This window comes from Schistocerca piceifrons, chromosome X, assembly GCF_021461385.2.
Source record: "Schistocerca piceifrons isolate TAMUIC-IGC-003096 chromosome X, iqSchPice1.1, whole genome shotgun sequence".
Lineage (NCBI taxonomy): Eukaryota > Metazoa > Arthropoda > Insecta > Orthoptera > Acrididae > Schistocerca > Schistocerca piceifrons.
The window spans coordinates 586,433,227-586,451,102 of record NC_060149.1 but is presented as its reverse complement, the minus strand read 5'-3'; the positions used below and the strand labels follow the sequence as shown (position 1 = coordinate 586,451,102).

The 17,876-nt window shown below is 42.5% G+C and overlaps 1 long non-coding RNA gene across 1 annotated transcript in view; it reads left to right on the top strand.

Moving 5' to 3' along the window:
- The first annotated feature begins 11,524 nt into the window (after positions 1-11,524).
- Positions 11,525-17,876, top strand: part of LOC124721178 — a 91,743-nt gene continuing 85,391 nt past the window's right edge. The window contains exon 1 of the long non-coding RNA XR_007006287.1: positions 11,525-11,640. This is a non-coding gene — a long non-coding RNA (uncharacterized LOC124721178). The remainder of the gene's footprint in view (positions 11,641-17,876) is intronic.

Sequence of the window (17,876 nt, the reverse complement as noted above, 5' to 3'; positions counted from 1 at the left end):
AACTAGAGGCTGTTTGTGGATTGTTTTAGACAGGGTCCCGAACTGCGCAACTTCAACCTCCAAGTTCAGAAGCCCATAACCAAATAAATATCCGCTGTCACAATATGCCACTTGCAGTACCATGCATAGAACACTCCTTCTTTAGTTTAATAACAAACATGAAGCCAGGACAAAGGTCTGATTACTAGCTAACAGGAACTGACTGAAACTTCCTGGCAGATTAAAACTGTGTGCCCGACCGAGACTCGAACTCGAGACCTTTGCCTATCGCGGGCAAGTGCTCCACCATCTGAGCTACAGAAGCACGACTCACGCCCGGTACTCACAGCTTTACTTGTGCCAGTACCTCGTCTCCTACCTTCCAGACTTTACAGACGCTCTCCTGCGAACCTTGCAGAACTAGCACTCCTATCCTTTCTTTCAGGAGTGCTAGTTCTGCAAGGTTTGCAGGAGAGCTTCTGTAAAGTTTGGAAGGTAGGAGACGAGGTACTGGCAGAAGTAAAGCTGTGAGTACCGGGTGTGAGTCGTGCTTCTGTAGCTCAGATGGTAGAGCACTTGCCCGCGATAGGCAAAGGTCCCGAGTTCGAGTCTCGGTCGGGCACACAGTTTTAATCTGCCAGGAAGTTTCATATCAGCGCACACTCCGCTGCAGAGTGAAAATCTCATTCTAGGAACTGACTATCGCTGAAAATAAGTGATGGGCACTTTTGATCGGTAATTTCGGAGGTCAGGAGCTAAATAAACATCAGCCCACGCTTTATGCAACTTGCAGTATGCATAATACACTCCTTCTTTAGTTTAATAACAAAACATGAAGGCAGGTCAAAAGTCCAGTTACGAGATACCTACAGCTGAATATGGCAGGAAATACGAGATGTGAACCCTCTGCCTCTAACTTGTACGCTCGCGAAAAGATTGGTTCTAGTAATCTGTGCTACGTACATGGGCAACAGTCAGGTCGGTATCCCACCGCTGTCCGAGCCATCTCCAGACACTTTCCTCGCTGGTCATCGTGGCTCAGTTCAAAGCGGGACTCATCACTGAGTCCTGTCAATGACATTCATACCATTCAATGAGCTTCCAGGCTGAATACGTGTCTGGAAACGTCCTGGACATCGGTGGGATGCTAACCTGACAGTCGCCCGCCATACGGCCCGACAACCAGGAGTGTTTGTACGTGGTGCCATTCCTTTTCATAGCAGGACCCCTTTGGTTGTCATCTGCGGCAACCTTACAGCAAATGTTCCACATCCCAGAGGATATCCTCACCATGGATCAATTGGAACGAAAACTACCCATAATCTAATCTAATCACAGCAGCACATTGACAACATTCTACACCCAGTTTTGATGCACTTCATGGCAACCCATCCTGGGCTTACATTTCAGCAGGATAATGCCCACCAGTACATGGTGAAAGCTTCTACTGCATGTTTTCATGTTTCCAAAATCCTACCTTGGCCAGCTAAGTCGCCTAATCTCTCTCCAATTGAAAACATTTGGAGCATTATGGACAGGGTCCTCCAACTACCTCGGGATTTTGACAATCTAACATGCCAACTGGACAGAATTTGGCTCGATATCCCTCAAGAGAACATCCAATAATTCATTTTGATTGAAACGCTAAACAACCAATGTTACCCTCGATATAACAAAACGACGGAGGAGAACTGCATATGATCTCAATTTAAAACACACAGAGACTACTTTAAGAAGATTTTTGTAAGTTTGTTTGGTTGATATTTTAGCAAAGGGAGAAACTCTTCTTGCATTTTAGAAGGATAATTTGATGTTCAGCTGCAATTTGAAGTGTACACTATGTGATCAAAAGCATCCCGACACATAGCTGAAAATGACTTACAAGTTCGTGGCGCCCTCTACCAGTAATGGTGGAATTCAATATGGTGTTGGGCCACTCCTAGCCTTCATGACAACTTCCACTCTCGCAGGCATACGTGCAATCAGGTGCTGGAAGGTTTCTTGGGAAATAGCAGCCCATTCTTCACGGAGTGATGCACTGAGCAAAGGTATCAATGTCAGTCAGTAAGGCCTGGCACGAAGTCGGCATTCCAAAACATCCCAGATGTGTTTTATAGGATTCAGATCAGGATTCTGTGCAGGCCAGTCCATTACAGGGATGTTATTGTCGTGTAACCACTCCACCACAGGCCATGTATTATGAACAGGTACTCGATTGTGTTGAAAGACGCAATCGCCATCCCCAAATTGCTCTTAAACAGTGGGAAGCAATAAAGTGCTTAAAACATCAATGTATGTCTGTGCTGTGATAGTGCCACGCAAAACAACAAGGGATGCAAGCCCCCTTCATGAAAAACACGACCACACCATAGCACAACCGACTCCGAAATTTCCTGTTGGCAGATGACGTTCACCGGGCATTCGCCATAACCACACCCTGCCAGCGGATCGCTACATTGTGTGTCGTGATTCGTCACTCCACACAATTTTTTTTTTTCCACTCACTGTTCAGTCGTCCAATGTTTACGCTCCTTACACTACGCAAGGTGTCGTTTGGCATTTACCAGCGTGATGTGTGGCTTATGAGTAGGCGCTCCACCATGAAATCCAAGTTTTCTTACCTCCTGCCTTACTGTCATAGTACTTGCAGTAGATCCTGCTGCAGTTTGGAATTCCTGCGTGATGGTCTGGATAGATGACTGCCTATTACACACTACGACCCTCTTCAACTGTCGGCGGTCTCTGTCAATCAGCAGACGAGGTCGGCCTGTACGCTTTTGTGCTGTACGTCTCCCTTCACGTTTCCACTTCACTACCACATCGGAAACAATGGACCTAGGGATGGTTAGGAGTGTTTAAATCTTGCGCACAGACGTAGAACACAAGTGACACCCAATCACCTGACCACGTTTGAAGTGCGTGAGTTCCGCACAGCGACCCATTCTGCTCTCTCACGATGTCTAATGACTACTGAGGTCGTTGATACGGAGTACCTGACAGTAGGTGGCAGCACAATGCACTTAATATGAAAAACGTATCTTTTTGGGGGTGTCCGGATACTTTTGACCACATAGTGTAGATCAGTGTATATCATTTGTGCTTGTGATATTTTCTTGAAACTGATGAATCCTCGAAACTGAAAGTGCAATAAATGAATATTTTAAACAATCAATGCGGTAACTGCCGTGTTTGATAAATATAAAGTCCTTAAGGCATATTTTGCTCACAAATCCCATGTCAAAGTGAAGCTCTCTTCCTGTGATGCCCTACTAGTAAAGCACACACACATAATGACAAAGAAAAGAGATTTAATTTAGGAAAGTGATGGTTAATGCCGCTTTCACTAAGTAAAAAAAAAGAGTGGGATGAAGTTTAAGAGAATCTCCCAGGATAATCAGTGTGTAAAGAAATGGGATACAAAACTATTGTGGAATGATAACGTGTGTTTCAAGATTTCTGAGGTTGTAGATACTGCGATAATGAATAACACTGTAGATGATTAAGTTGAATAGGAATGTGCATCTCTAAAAAGGACCATCACAGAAGTGGGCCAGAATGTTCCCGAAAGATAAGAATTCAGCAATATAAGTTACTAAGAAATGAAATAAATAGGAAGTGCAGAGAAATCAAGGTGAAATCACATCAGGGAAAATGTGAAGAAATCGAGAAAGAGATATTTGTCAGAGGAACTGATTAACCATGTAGAAAGGTCAAAACAAACCTCGGCGCAATTTGTAGCAAAGGTTTCAACATTAAGAATGTAAGAGGCATTCCACTGTTAAATGCAGAGGAAAGAGTGGCTAGGTAGAAAGAGTACAGTGAATGCCACTAAGAGAGGTACGAACTGTCTGATGGCGTGATAAAATTAGAAACGTGAGTCTATATCGAAAACATATAGGATCCAGCATTAAGGTCGGAGTTTAACAGAGCTCTGGAAGACTTGAGATCAAATAAGGCGGATGACATAAATCAGATTTCTTCGGAATACATAAAACATTGGGGAAGAGGGGGGGGGGGGGGGGGGGTTGGTTTGTAGACTCTGTGACACAGGAGATATACCGTCGGACTTTCGGAAAAATATAATCGATGCAGTCCTGGAAATAGCAAAGGTAGATAAGTGCGAAAACTACCGTGCAATCAACTTAACAGCTCATCCATCAAAGTTACTGACAATAAAAGAATACGGAATAACAGAAAAAACTGAGGATCTGTTAGATGACGAACAGCTTGGCTTTAGGGAAGGTAAAGGCAAAAGAATGGGCAGTTCTGGCATTGCGCCTGACAATGGAAGCAGGACTTAAGAAAAGTCAAGATATCTAGATGGGGTTTGTCGACCTAGAGAAAGCGTTCAGCACTGTAAAATGCAGCAAGATGTTCAAAATTCTCAGAAAAATAAAAGTAAACTATAGGGATATACGTGTAATACACAAAGAGGTAACAGAAAGACCAAGAAAAAAGTGCTCGGATTAAAAGGTGTGTAAGACAGAGATGCACTCTTCCGCAACCACTTGTAGGTACTGCAAATGGTCCCACAAACTTGGAGAGGTCGGATTTTGGAAACAATATTTTATGAATTGGCGGATGTTGGAAACTTCACCAAATATTGTTCTATATCTGCCCATGGGATACCAGTTTTTAAATAGAAATTCGCCCATGAAATAGAAGTTGTCCAGGAGAGACGATTTTAGGTTATATTTAAAATATGTTTCGCTACCAGCTAAATATATCATGTTATTGTACAAATGATCAAAGAGTCTTGTTGCTGCATATTGAACTCCTTTCTCCTTTTAACTCTGATAGATTTAATAACGGGTAATGAAGATCGTTTTGCCGTCTGGTGCTGTAGGTATAGACCCCACTGTTCTTAAATTGTGATGGATTCTTTATGACAAATTCCATTAGCGAATATATTGTATGTATTGTGACGACGCAGTTAAAATGCATAGTTCCTTGAAGAGGAACCTACATGACGTCCGTGGGTTTACACCATATATTATTCTTACTGCTCGTGTTTGTGTAATCAATACTTTCTTTCTAAGTGGTGAATTAACCCAGAAAATTATTTAATAAGACATTACTGAGTGAAAGGTATGAAAACAGGTGCACCCTGCCCTAGAGTGGGACAAATGCTAAGAAGAAAAAGATTATACAGATACCAAATTCATATTTTAATGGAGATAAAATATTAATACAACACAATATTTTAATTTATTTAGAAATATGGTTATCATGTGTTCTTATGATTTTTTTTTGGGGGGGGGGGGGGAGGTGACCCATACGTTTTGCTGTCCCACGACCCCAACGGACCCAAGTCCGACGCTAGTCACAACTCAGTTAATAGGGTGCTTAGGCGTTGCGGAGTACCAGTTTGTCAAATTTGTTATGAGAGCCCAGTAAAAGCAACTGCAGTATTCAAAATCTTTCAAACATAATTAACCCTTGTACTCGATACTTTACTAGATTTCATCCGATCACTTAATTATACAGATAGCAGGAATGCACCCGCGGTTGGCTTCATTCACAATGCATCCACTCTGTTGGAAACAATAATTCTAACTGTAGTTCGCATATCACCCAAGAGGTACGCAGCTCAATGCGCTACCGGTTTTGATAAGTGGTGGTCTCACCGGCAGCTAAATAACCACTTCACTTGAAGACAGACGCAGAAATAAATTTTTCACTCAGAAAGAGGTGCGGCGTTGCACACTTTACAAGTGAACTGAAAGTTTTCTGCGTCGCTGAGATTGACAAAACCTTCGGAGTATTTCGCATGTATTAATAGCCAGCATTTTCGGCATTTCGCGCTTCGGCGATTATTTGCTTCTAAACCATAGTAAAGACATCTACCGCGCACATTTAATTACATCTCTAACACCATTTGCCAGAACTTTCTAGCACCAGACGGATTTACGCCTTCAGTGAGTGACTTCCCTACAGTCACGGTATTCAAATACGTAAAGACACATAATCCATAGCTCCAACCATCTTTTTCATCTACATCTACATACATACCTCACAAGCCACCATAGAGTGCATAGCGGAGGGTACCCTGTACCATTACTATTCATTTCCTTTCCTGTTCCATACACAAATAGAGCGAGGAAAAACAACTTTGTATATCCCTCTGTACGAGCCCTAATCTCTCTAATCTTATCTTCGTGGTCCTTACGCTAAATGTACGTTGGCGGCAGCAAAATCGTTCTGCAGTCAGCCTCAAGTGCCGATTCTCTAAATTTTCTCAGTAGTGCTTCTCGAAAAGAACGTCGCCTTCCGTCCAGTGAGTCCCATTTGAGTACCCGAAACATCTCCGTAATACTTGCGTGTTATTCGAACCTACCTGTAACAAATCTAACAGCCCGCCTCTGAATTGCTTCGATGTCTTCCCTTAATACGACCTGGTGAAGATTCCAAACACTCGAGCAGTACTCAACAATGGTTTGCGCTAGTGTCCTATATGCAGTCTCCTTTATAGGTGAAGCACGCCTCCTAAAATTCTCCCAGTAAACTGAAGTCGACCATTCGCCTTCTCTACTACACTTCTTCTTATTCATTCAGTTTCAGATGGTTTTGCAAGTTAAATCTGGATATTTAATCGACGTGACTGTGTCAAGCACCGCACCAGTTGTATTGTATCGGAACATTATGGTTTTGTTTTTTCTACTCATCTGCATTAACTTACATTTTTTATACATTTAGAGCTAGCTGTCATTCATCACACCAACCAGAAATTTTTGCTGAGTTCGAGGCCATGCTGTGGCGAGGTAACCCACGATTCTCTGCCTAACACTTAGTCCCCAAAACAGACAATTCTTGGCGCTCCTGTGAAAACTATCGTGCCTCGAATTCACGAACGGTGCCGAATCTTCAGGATTTTAGTCACGCCTTGGTGGGCTCAGTAAGTTTTATCAAAATCGACTGTGCGAATGATTTCACGCAAATTCCAGTGACGCCTGAAGACATTAAAAACAGGCGATCATCACGCCAATTGGACTTTTCGAGAGCATGTACACCATGTTCTGGGCTGCCCAGACCTGCCAGTGTCCTGCAAGGTTTCCCACGTCCTGACGACATCTCGGTCTTCTCGAAGTCGCCCGAGCTCCACCTCTGCCATCTAACAACCGTCTTTCAGCGCCTGAGTGAGGCCAGCTTCGTTATTTACCCCCTGGTCATAGAAACAGAGTTTCTTGGACACTTAATCACACCAATGGAATCCACGCCGCTACCTGACAAGACACAGGCGATCTTAAACATGCCGCGCACAGAGACGAGTAAAGAATTACACCGCTACCTCGGCATGCTTAACTTGATTGGCGCCATCTCCCTAACGTTACGGCTGTGCAGGAGTTTCTGACAGCAGCTCTGTGCGGCAGGCGCAATGGGGAAAAGCTTTTGGCGAAACCAAACGAAAACACGCAGAAGCGACGCTGTTACTGCACCCAGTGTACGACGCTCAACTGGTTTGTGGTTGTTGACGCTGGCCAGACCGCCACGCTTCGGCAGCATATGTACGGTAGTTGGCGGCCACTCGGTTTCTTTTCGTAGTCGCTCTCGACGTCGCAACGCGCTCGGAGTCCGTATGACCGCGAATTGCTTGCGGTGTGTGAGGCGGTAAAATACTTCCGCCCGTCTGTAAAAGCCCGTTTCTTTGTTATTTACACCGACCACAAGCTCGGCACTCACGCGTTTCGGGTCAACTACACCAAGTGTTCGCAGAGCCAATACCGTCACATAGAGTACGTGTCACAGTTCTCCACAGATACTCGCCATATTGCCCGTCGTCGACTGCTTCCGCCGCGCTTGTGATGTTGTCCCTCCTCCTATGAACTTTGAGGACGTTGCCCGAGGACATGAGAGCGACGGACAACTGGACCGCCTCCACCACGATTCCTCCAGCGGCCTACGACACGAACTAGTGCGCACTCCCGACTCCACCTGTAAGACTTGGTGCGACATATCGACACCGCCCATTTCTCCCGAAGAAATGCTGGCGCAGCGCTATCGATCTTGTCCACAGATTATCACACCCCGGTGACAACACTGCCGTGTCGCTCGTCTCTACGCGTTTCGTGTGGCCAGGATTCCGGAAAGACTGCCATCAATGGACACGCAACTGCACAGCATGCCAATGTGCCAAAGTCGGGAGGCACACCTATGCATCTGTCGGAGCCTTGCCTGACAGGGCACGCTGCTTTTTTGCTCATATCCACTTGTAATTGTGGGCCTGCTTCCTGTGTTCAGTGGCAAGCGGTAACTGCTAACGGTAGCGTCCCGTTTCGTTCACTGGCTGGAGGCAGCGCCCATAGCTGACGTCACCATCGACACCATTGGCTCTGAGCACTATGGGACTTAACATCTATGGTCATCAGTCCCCTAGAACTTAGAACTAATTAAACCTAACTAACCTAAGGACATCACACACATCCATGCCCGAGGCAGGATTCGAACCTGCGGCCGTAGCAGTCGCGCGGCTCCGGACTGAGCGCCTAGAACCGCTAGACCACCGCGGTCGGCATCATCGACACCATTGCCACGACCCTCGTGCTGGGTGACACGTTTCCGATGCCCCAGTCATCAACCGTGGCGAAAAAAGCATTCGACACTGAGTACAACGGCAAGTCGATTAAAAGTCTCGATCGAGTGACTGAAGGTAGCTTTCGCCTCGTCCACTCCGGCAGTTATTATTTCGTCCATCTCGTGGAGGACGACTTGTCGACGGTCGACGCTTGCCCCGCTACCGTCACTGTAGCTCTCCAGCAAAGCCCGCACCCGCACCGGCAGCTGATGCACGGATGCCACCAGCTGTCGCAGTACCGCCAGGCCTGCTCAGCCTCCCCCACCACTTCCAGGCTGCCGGCGCAAACGCCACAAGCGCACCGAGCACCCCCACTCCAGTCCCCGGCGGACTACGTCACATTCGCCGGCCCGTCGCGTCCGCTTCGGACGTCTGTGCTGAGTAATAATGAAGTTCCGCCGTGCAACGCAGCCCGCATGCGTCCCACCAGTCGAACGGGGTTACAGTATAACCTCCCCTCCCCCGCCCCCCCAACCCGAGCCGCTGCTTGCTGTAGAGACCCTGGCAGAAAACAAACAGAGAAAATTATTGTGTGCAGATCACTGCAATTTCCTGTCTATCACCGTGACAATATTCTCAAGCTGGAATCAGTAGTACATTATCAATTTCCCCCCCCCCCCCCCACGGTTTCAGAATTTGATTAAATATGCGTGGCACTCCTCGAAATATACTGATACTAGGCCTGATTCATTCCTAACACCAGCCCAGTTTTGTCTACGGACATCTAACAACGTCTGTGATACGCAGGGCTGTCATATGTCGTCTTTGCTTGTATGTTCTTGGTGCACAAAAAAACTATGTTTTGAACATTGTATCAATATTTCTCGTTTTTGCGGTAATTACAAGAAATAAAATTTGGACGTGTTCTAAACCGTATATTTATTTGTGTCTATTTCGTAGCTATTTGGAAAGAATGTTGTACATAACATATCAGCCATATTTGTCAACGAATGTTTAATTATCATACGATTGCTTTCACTGGGGGAATCAGCTCTCTCACTGCTGTGGCAAGAGAGCGGCGCGTAGCTAACGCCACCTTGTCCCTAGATGGCGTTGGTATAACGTAGCGAGAGAGGTTAGGGTTGTACAAGGGCAGTTATAAGAGCGGAAACCATGCGACAATAATGTCTTACTTTATAAAATTGTTTACAGACTTCCAGGTCATGTCAGCGGCTAAAATTCTGCATACAGACTTCTTGCAATGTTAGCTCACAGTGGTAAAAAAAGCAACACAGGTTTCGACATGACAAGTCTGACCATTCCCTTGTGAGTGTTAAAAGCGGTGTGTGGTTACCTAAGCAAATGTTTTGTCCTGTATACTAATTTTTAAGATTTAAATGTGTTATTATTCAGTAAGTATGAGGTGTCTACGTTTTAGATTATGTCTATAACATTTTTTGCCCACTATTCATTTCGTTGTAACAATTACAGAGAGCATGGTTGCAGTCGAGCAGTGATCAGTTACAAAATTGGTCCCAGGTTCTGCTCTGAAAAATATGGTCACTTCACGTTAGTTGCTTTTGCGATTGGACGTGGTGAGTTGCTATTAGCCAAGAATGCCTTTTAAGGTGGCAAAGGCGCCATTATCAACAGCTCATTGAGTTTGAACGAGGTTATGTACCAGAGCTAAGAGAAGCAGGTGTTCCGTCTGCTATACTGCAGAAAGACTTGGCAGGATTATAACCACTGTACATGATTGCTGCAGAGGTGTTCAGGTGAATGTAAGGTCGCAAGAAGATCGATCTCCGGACGGACACGTGACACTACCAAGAGTGAAGATGGTTCAAATGGCTCTGAGCACTATGCGACTTAACTTCTGAGGTCATCAGTCGCCTAGAACTTGGAACTAATTAAACCTAACTAACCTAAGGACATCACACACATCCATGCCCGAGTTAGGATTCGAACCTGCGACCGTAGCGCGAGAGTGAAGACCATCGTCTTCGGCACATGGCCCTGGCGCAACATACTGCACTGTTGAAACAATTTCAGCAGCAGTTGGTCTATGGAGTGTCGAGATGTTGCCTTGGCCTGCTCAATCATCAGAGCAATCCGATTGGACATCGTCGGACGACATCTAGAACATCATCTCCTAACAGCATTAACCGTCACTGTATTGAGCGACCAAGTCCAAAAGGCACGGAACTCCATCCCACAAACTTACAGCCACCTGTACAACACAATGCATGCACGTTTGCATGCTTGCATTCAACAGTCTGTGGTTACAGTAGTTATTAATGTACCAGAATTTCACATTTACAGTGGCTTATCTCGCGCTTACACTAACCTGTTTATTCTCGAATTTTCACTCCCTGTATTTTTTGATTTTGCGATTTTTATTCCATCAGTGCAGTTTTGCGCTCTCGGTGAGGTGTTTTCTTTATTAGGTGCCGATTCTGTCTTATCTATAAATTGATTATCATGCCGTGCAGCGCTTTGTAATTTACGCTTAATCTTTGATACGTTTCAACAGTTGGCACTGTACCGCGCCGGAAAACGAAGCTTACTTCTGGCTGCTCTAAAAGTCCACAACCATCACGCAAGTATAATAGAAACATATTTAAAAATACTAAAATCCAGCCACAGCCTATACGATAGACTGTGATAGATATAGGAAAAAACTTCCACATACAGAAGACAATAGCAGAAGGAAAACAAGTTATAAAGGAATATAGCACAATATACAAAGGCACACTGTTTAACATACTAAAGTAACTTTTCAGGAAAGACAACACAGATCGCCAATTGCCAAAAACACACACACACACACACACACACACACACACACACACACACACACACACACACAGAGAGAGAGAGAGAGAGAGAGAGAGAGAGAGAGAGAGAGAGAGAAGGTAAACAAAAGTTCAAATTCGGCGCCAAACTCACCTGAGAACATGTTTACACCGGCGCCCACGAGGTTAACGCTGAATGTCACTGGATATACTATGACAACATTTTGCTTTGTTTCGGTGAATCACTGAGTAGTGTTCGTTACAGACAATATTCTACAAATCTGTGTAGTTTTTGCGCGTGTTTCTTTGTAACTCATGGGACCGTAAAAGAAAACGGATCTGTCAAAACAAACCGTACGTAGTAGCAAATGTACACACGATGTCTTGCCACAACAAAATTACCGTGCATTTAAACATAAGACACTTCGTAACTACCTGACCAAATGCACACAAACATCGTTCCCTAACAAATTACACGCTACCAGTGCACAATAATGAGCAAACGGTCCTGCAGAAGCGAATAACGTAAAATTAAGTTAACGACAAAAGAAACAAAAACTGCTGTTTAGGCCTAATTTTCATAGATTAGTTATTACTCAAAATATGTTCACATTTCACTGATTTAAATAAGTGACGGCACAGAACTGCTGAAACAAGTTTGGGTCACAAGAGAAAAATGTTGCTTAACAATCGGACCATATATCCAATAATTTCATCTAATGATCAAAATTTTACCACAAAACCAATAGTCAGTGGCCTTTTCGGGCCATGACATGCAGTTCCTTTTGTTAAATGTTAATACTGAACAGGATATAAAATCTAGTAAATCTCAATTCAAGAGGTTAGTCAATAAGCCAAAAATTGACTATTTCAGGACACTCCTCAAAGACAAACTGGAGTACTCTGTACAGTGATGATGGCATAATGAAGAAAACATTTTTATTAATAAAGCCATTACCTGATTTGAATACTGTTTTCCTTCCAAACTAACTCAGCTTAGACCAAATCCACAAAGAAGCCACAGTTTACAAAAACAGCTCTAATGTTGCTATAGCTCAGAGCAAGTGCATTACAAGAAAAAGATAACCACATCATAATTATAACAAAATAAAGACAGTATGGAATATAGTGAAGGAGGAGACTAGTAGAAACATGTTGCAATTTTTTAAACAGGCATTTCATAACTGTTACTGAAAAGATAGGGTTGTCGTGTTCAGTTGATGTTGCCATGGAATATCTCAGACCAGCCATTACTAATACTTTCAGCAATATAAACATGGTCCTCACTACCCCAGTAGTTGCAGTGTCTACTGTTAAAAACTTTGTAACCATAAAAATCTCGTGGTTATGATAAAACAGCAACAAAGTTAGTCATAGAGTGTACTTCTGAGGTTAGTAACGTATTAAATTACTTATGTAACTAGGTATTAATAACTGGAGCATTTCTAGATTGGCTGAAATATGCTGAAGTCTCTGTATAATGAAAGGGATGAAAAATACCATCAAATATCCATCCAATTACACTTTTTCCAGCATTCTTGAAAATTTTATAAAGGTAGTATAAGGACTGACAACGAATAATATACTGTCAAAGATTTGGATTTCTAAAGGATTCTCTTGTTGAGAAGGCTGTCTCCACATACAGCAAGAATATACGTAATTCATTAGAAAACTAATTACAGTCTACTGACATATTTTGTGATTTGTCAAAGGAATATGACTGCATAAATCCCAATATCATTTTAAGTAAACTAGAATATTACACTGTAACAGGAAACACTGCAAAATCATTCAAATCTTATGTCTCCAAGAGGAAACAAGTGGTTCATTAGGAAAGAGTTAGCCAGGTTCATGTTCCATGTGTCATTTTGCACACAAAATTGTAATGATATGGAACGAGTCACTTACAATTCACATCACAAATTAATTTGGACGTAGTTTTACATGCTGAGCATTTCTAAGGTTTTCTCCTGCATTCTGTTATTTATTTTAAATACTGATGTGAATTAGTAATTCCTACCCACCACTTTTTACACACCTCAGTAGTAGAAATTATTCTATGGAATAGAAGGAGTTGTCAAGGACAAACTATCTCAGGTTTTTTTTCAAATTTTACTTTGTTGTCTGTTAGACAAGTGACCAAAATTTTTTGTTGCACTATTGTGATCCCTATTTATGCTAAAGACAACCTTAATGTGGCATAATGAATGTCATTTCTCCTTCTGGTAATGTAAATGTGGAGATCACTGTTCCTTTTGAAATGCAGTGGATTATATACAACAAACATAACAATGGAAATAAATTATGAGACAGTAGTCAGGATGCCCACTTCCTTATACTGATGTCTACAAGATGATCATGAGTGAGCACCACATATCATTCTTGGAGCATGTTTTTGGGCAATGAAGACTTCCTTTCCTAAAGATGAGTTACCCCAGAACATTATTCCACATGACATTACCAAACGAAAATATACAAAATATGGCAACTTACTAATTTGTCTCTCCCAAAAATCTCCAATGGTTCTAATTGCAAAAGTGGCTGAATTAAGTTGTTTTAGTAGTTCCATGTGTTACACGTGTCATTGGTGTAGTACCCTTAGATGTGCAGAACAGGAAACATTGTCTTCTTAAAACTGAGGTGAGACAGTTCACAGAAAACCAGTCATTGATAGTTTTAAGAACTTGGTATGCTTGGACAGATTACAGTACTAGTGTCATCTGAATAAAGACTTAATTCTTCTTGTTGTATATGAGACGAGAGATTGGTTTACCTGTATGAGGAACAATAGTGGGCCTAAGATGAGCCTTGGGGACTCCTATACGTGATCTCTCTTCTGTCATAATTGTATCCCTGAACTGTATTGGTTGAATTACGAAGTGCATATTTGTGCATTCTTTTGGTGAACTATGACATTATCCAGTGGTTGATTATACGTATTTTCTTAATGTTAGAATGGGAAGTCGGTGATACATTCATGTGACTGAATTTTATGAGAGTTACTTTTCAACATACTGCTGTGATTTTTCTCTTGAATATATGTCCCTTTACTTTCTACTACATTGAAGAAATGATTATTAAATATATTTGCTGTCTGTGACTCATCATTTATAGCCCTTCCATTCTGTTCAGTAGTAGTGTTATCCTGTTGTGTGGCTGTTTGTCCTCGTTTCACAACATTCCATAGCCGTAAGTCTGTTGTCAGAATTACTGGTTTCTGAAGTTATGTGCATGTTCCTTGATCTTTTAATAACCTGTCTGAGTAATTTTGAGTAGTTTTTCAGTGTGCAACTACTGAAGGATCTCTACTTGTTCTTGCCAACAGATACATTTCCCCTTTCCGTTCACAAGATACTGTAATCCCTCTAGTGATCCATGGTGGTAGTCTAATGTCCTTTCTGATTAACTTATGTGGAAAGCTATTTTCAAATTATGATATGACTTCATCCAAATAAGGTTTCAAGATCGTTTTTCCTATCAGGATCGTGTAGAAAATTTACTCTGAAGTCACCACAGACTATTAACTTCTTTCTGCTGTCTGACAGTTAGCACGGCAAGGAACCCAGATTCGTCACAAACAGTTCAAAATTAGCAAGTTGGGATCTATATATAATTACAAATAAAAGTGAACTATTTTTCAGTATTAATTCACAAGCACACACTTCTTTGTGCTGATCGCTACAAAATCTACTTATCTCAATGTTTTTGAACTTGTGTTCTGTCTTGATACATGTAACAACTCCTCCTTTTCCCATATAAGTTCTGGAAGACTAAGCTGTTAGTGTGTAATCTTTCATATGTATTTTCTGACACCTGTGGTTACGTGGTGCACCGACAGACACAGGATGTCTATCTTCTCAGAGCTCTCTAAATTTTCCAAACAGACAAAAAGCTCTTCTATGTTATTACTGAATCCTCTAATATTTTGATGAAATAAGCTAACCTTACTTTTCTGTGCACTGTGAAGCGTTTTGTGGGGATTTTGACATTTCAAAACAGGGTGCCAGAATCCTGATTCTAACCTAAGTGTGCCTCTCTGACACCAGTAATCATGATGATCTTCCCCCCCCCCCCCCCCCCCCCTTTGCTATGTGCGGGAAGCTCAGCCAACTTGTCTTTCTCTCTCCTATTCATGTGTAGGCCATGTCTAGATTATCCCAACCTCAGAATTGTAGCAACAGGCTCTGCACTCATATGACATTTCATTTCAGTCAGCAGCAGCCTGCTCAACTCAGTGTTCACATGGCTCGCAGCAGTGTTATCCAAGGACTGTCCCACTGCAGGACTTCCACAAAACTCACATTCGTGTTTGTAGTTGCTACTCCTATTTCATCCAGCTCACCCCTCATGCTGTAATGACTGTCCTTAGCCAGGTTGTCCCCTACTTCATCACTGTAATGACCTGAACCTCTTTGCCACAACTTTGCGCAAATTCCGTATGTCCTCTATCACCTGGCTAAGGCGGCACTTTACTTCATAATACTTGTGACGTGTTACCCAGATCCTGCTCTGTCCTGAACCATCTGGCCTACATCCTTCCCATGGATACTACCTAGCAGCAAGAATTAAGATTTGATTAGATTAGATTAGATTCAGTTCTCATTCCATAGACCAAAAAGTGAGATGATTTTTGTGGGTGTGGAACACGTCACGAAGCATAAAATAAAACATTTGAATATACTACTCACTTCCCTGATCATTTGTCAGGAGATTGTCAAGATATGTAAATACATTACAGTAAACTGGAACTGCTAATATTTACAGAATTAATACAGTGTCAAAATGAAACATAGTTATGCACTTTTAATAAATTTGACTGTTGTGATCAAGTGCTGTCAAAACTGATATCTAACAGATGCTTTTAATTAAGCTAGTCCAACAGTCCCTGTTAAGATATTCATCTACAGAGTAGGAGGAGTTATGTACCAAAAAGTCTTTCAAACTCTGTTTAATATGCGTTTTATCAAAACTTGCTGGCAATTTATTGAAAATGTGTCTTCCTGAGTATTGGACCCCTTTTTGGACCAAGGTAAGCGATTTGGAGGTCTTTATGAAGATTGTTCTTGTTCCTAGTATTGATACTCTGTCTTGAGCTGTTGGTTGGAAAGAGAGACATATTATTTGCAACAAATTTCATTGAAGAATCAATATACCAAGAAGCAGTGGTTAGAATACCCGCTCCTTGAACAGGTTTCTACATGATGTTCTTGAATTTACACCACAAACGGCTTTTGTTACACGCTTTTGTATTTTAAAAACCTTTGCTCTGTTTGACAAGTTACCCAAAAATATGATCCCATACGACATAATAGAATGAAAGTAAGTAAAGTATGGTTAGCCAAGAGGTCTAATCCATGGCTTTACGGAGTGGGAAGGAGCGCCTGGTCCCCGGCACGAATCCGCCCGGCGGACTTGTGTCGAGGTCCGGTGAGCCGTCCAGTCTGTGGATGGTTTTTAAGCGGTTTTCCATTGGCCTCGGCGAATGCGGGCTGGTTCCCCTTATTCTGCCGCAGCTACACAATGTTGGGGATTGCTGTGCAAACAAGTTCTCCGTGTACGTGTACACCACCATTACTCTACCACGCAAACATAGGGGTTACACTCATCTGGTGTGAGACATTCTCTGGGCGGGTGGGAGAGGGGGGGTGGTGTCCGCCAGTGGCCGAACCACACAATAACCCTGGGTTCGGTGTGGGGGCTGCAGAGGGGCGAAGTGGACTGTGGTGGTCGTCGGCATTGTGGACCGCTGCGGTGGGGACGGAGCCTCTCTGTCGTTTCTAGGTCCCCAGTTAACATACAACATACAAGTAAAGTATGCAAGTTTTTTACACTTATTTTTCCTACATCTGACATCATTCACATTGCAAATACGGACTTGTTTAGATGCTTGAGCAATTTTGCAGTATGCGCTTCCCAACTGAATTTATTATCAAGTCGTAATCTCAGAAATTTCACACAGTCAGCCTCTTCTATCTGCATGTGTTCATATGTTACACACATGCTGGAAGGAAATCTCTTACAGGTTCTGAACTGTGTATGGTGGATCTTTTCAACATTTAATGACAGTGAATTGGCTTTAAATCATTTATTAATGTCAGTGAAAATTTGATTAGCAGCCGTTTCTAAACCTGTACTTGACTTGCTCTTTATTGCAATGTTTGTATCATTTGCAAACAAACCAAACTTACCATGTAGCAATTTAACAGCTGAGAGGTCATTAATTACACAAGAAAAAGTAACAGACCCAAGATGGAACCTTAGGAACATTGTGTGTAATTAATTCCCAATCAGATGAGGACTGAGTGCTCTTTCCACAGGCATTTTGCCATGACAGCATTTGTTTCTGTTAGTTAGATAAGACTCAAACAATTTTGTAGGACTACCAGTGACACCATAAAATTCTAATTTACTTAAGAGAATGCTGTGACTCTCACATTCAGCAGATTTTGACAGATCACAGAAAATGCCAGTAGCCTCTAATTTGTTATCTAATAAATTAATTTCATTCTCACTGTACGTGTAAATAGCCTTCTCTATATTGGAACCCTCAAGGAAGCCAAACTGTGACTTGGACAATATATTGTTCAGTC